The 2,910-nt window shown below is 36.8% G+C and overlaps 1 long non-coding RNA gene across 1 annotated transcript; it reads right to left on the bottom strand.

Moving 5' to 3' along the window:
* On the bottom strand, nucleotides 1-784 carry LOC125475623. Its single transcript, XR_007256945.1, has 3 exons — nucleotides 509-784; nucleotides 320-416; nucleotides 1-212 (listed from the first exon to the last, which is right to left on the bottom strand). It is a non-coding gene; the product is annotated as an uncharacterized LOC125475623 (long non-coding RNA).
* Nucleotides 785-2,910: the final 2,126 nt, after the last annotated feature.

Raw genomic sequence — 2,910 nt, 5'->3', positions numbered from 1 at the left:
AGAAGAGGAAAAGATTGCTCATAATTTCTCCTCTTGACAGATCAATCACATGCCGAAATTCAACTAAGAAATCATCATTATAATTTAAAGAAAAAAAAACAAGGCAATGATTTCAAATGTATATTCATCCTTTCAGGCATTTATCCTTCCGGTGGAGGTGCCTGTGCTCTATGCGCAATCCACAGTAGTACCACGCGTAGCGAGAGAACGACCTGCAGCCACGCCATGGGTTTTAGAGTCCGTTTTGCTCCAAAACACAACCATTTTTAACAATTCAAAAGCGAACACAAAGCTACGAAGGTAAGGATTCGAAATATACCTTCTCAGGGCCATTGGGTGGCCGGTGATAGCTTAAAATCAGCCTGAAACTCACAGCCCTCATTGGAAATTTGGGGAATTTGTCCCCTAGGTTGAAACTGCATCCAACCATAACCAAATCAGGCATGCAATGCACGAAAACATATCTAAACAACTTAAAGAACCTAACTAAGGTGTTTTCGAGACTCACCCATACTGGATTCAACGAAAAATCTCGCCAGGAAGTCAAGCTGCCATGGAGCTTGTCAATTCGTTGCATCAGTTTCTGTTTTCAGAAAGCAAAAGATAATAGGGAGTCCGCAGTGAGGAGAGCAAGGTGAGGCATGTGGTTACCTTGCTGGAGATCGGCAGCTTTGTCGCCATTGCTTCTGTGCTCTGTGTCAAGGAAAAAGTCGAGAAGAAGAGAGAGAGACTGTGAGAGAGCGAGGATGACAGTGTGGTGTTTGGATGGTGGCAAGGTTCACCGGAGTGGCGAGTGAGGTAGAGATGGATTATGCGGTTTTCTGTGCAGTGAGCACATAGATGGTGAGGGAGATGACAAAGAAAAAAAATAAAGAAGTGGAGAGAGTTAGTGAGAGAAAGGGTTGCGTGAAAGAGAGAGACGAAAGAGTGATGGAGTGAAGAAAGGAGTGAATGCACAGGGAAGGGTGAAGACTCATGTGGGTGGGTCCCACGGGACACAAAAACCCATTAGAAAATTAATAAAATAATAGATCAATTAGATTCCCCCCTAATAATTCAACTTGATTGCAACTAGATATTTTCACAAATTGTGAATAGGGAAAAAGTAAATGTAAAGGACATAAAAAAAATATATTTTTATTTAAAAATATTAAATTAGAGGGCACAAAAGCCTTTATTGTGTGTTTGTAAATTAATAAAAAAAAAATTTCATCTCTTACATGGAAGCTGGACACAAAGTTTTGTGTTCAAAATTTAGTAGGCACAAATACCAGACACAAACTAATTTGTTTTTTTTGTTAGAGGGCACATTTGAGAAAATTTGGTGTTCAATGGAATTTAAAACACACAAATATGTATTTGTGCTCAATGAAAATGAGAAGGGCACAAATCAATTGTGTTCTTAGCCCATTTTTCTTGTAGTGAGAACGTAGAGACTTTTTTTAATCTTTTGGAGTGTTTGAGTGGTTGGGAAGTTGGGAGTTTGAGAGCTTTAGCGTCTAGGTGTGAGAATGATTTTCTGGCTCACTTTCTTTGTCTTGGAGCCTTGTATTTATAGATTCTCCAAGCTTTGCGTACGAAAGTACCAAAACTTCATTTGTGTCTTGGTTCATGATTTGTGAGACACATGGTACATGCCACGTAAGCCCTCGCATGTCAAAGTTTAATGCATTGGTGAACATTTATTTTTACCGAAATTTACATGTCTACACCAACATGATATCAGAGCATGTTATCTACGTGCACCTAACGACCAAAAACCCTTTGCATCTCCAAGTATGTGTTATTCACTTGAATTAGTTAAAAACACATTAGATCCTTGCACTAGTGTTTAAGAACACACTGGATCTATCCACTTGCCAATTAGCTTTCAGCTAGATGCTCACATCCTAATTATTGCTTTTGTTCCTATTTTCACGATTTTAACTGCTTTAGTTTGCTCACCACACTTAAGTAGCATAGGTGGAGTCATAAATTTACAACGATGGGGTCATAAAATAGAAGCTTCGAAAATTTAATCATACTTTTTACTTGTAATTGCCAATTTATAATATTTTTTCTTTTTTCCAAAAATATCATTAAAATCAATCAATCAATACAAAAATGCTAAAAATTTCAATAAGCCCAAGATGAGAAAAATACAGTCATGATTGAGATTTCGTGATACAACCAAGTGCGATAAAGGGTGCCTGACCAAACTTGAACAACAGATAAGCTTTGAATTAGGAGATATGAAGTCTGGGTGGAGAAGGCATTTGCGTGCTTGATAAGTCTTCAGCTTGTTTGAGAATTATCATGCTAAACTTTTTTTCCAAGTGAAACAGAACAAAAATGACGCAATTTTGGTTTGTGTCAATTTAAAAAATATTGATTAAAGGTCTCCTTATTTCATTTGTCTTAGTTAGTACAGGGTCAAACAAAATTTCAAAGGGGGGATTTTATATGTTATTGGGGTCAACAGTAGCCAATGCCTCCACATTGGCTCTACCACAATGGTGATGCTTACCACCCTATTTATCATCGTTATATAAGTTTAAATTTTGAGATATGTGTAGTGAATATAAATAAATATTAAAATTTAAAATTATTCAACAGTAATAATATAGTGTTGAATATTGCCACGACTTGAGAGTGATGAAAAAAAATGCAAAAAAAAAAAGAAAGAAAAAAAAAGAGGTATAGAAACTTGGAAAGTCTAGATTGGGCTTAGAAAGCTAACAATATATGAGGCCATTAAACTTGGACCATCACACGGCCCATATAAAGCCTCAGAATCACCCTGACCCAGGCCTCCAAAAAGCCCGCGTTTTCCCGCCCATTTCAAAACTCTCCCAACAGTTTTTTATTTTATTTTATTTTTTCTGTAAATGTTTGAAAAAGGGTGTTATTTTTAAAATATAAAAACGCGGA

This window comes from the organism of the source record quoted next, unplaced genomic scaffold (genome assembly GCF_019419815.1).
Source record: "Pyrus x bretschneideri cultivar Hongxiangsu unplaced genomic scaffold, Pyrus_bretschneideri_v1 Contig15, whole genome shotgun sequence".
Taxonomy (NCBI): Eukaryota; Viridiplantae; Streptophyta; class Magnoliopsida; order Rosales; family Rosaceae; genus Pyrus; species Pyrus x bretschneideri.
This window is presented reverse-complemented; position numbering and strand designations above follow the sequence as displayed.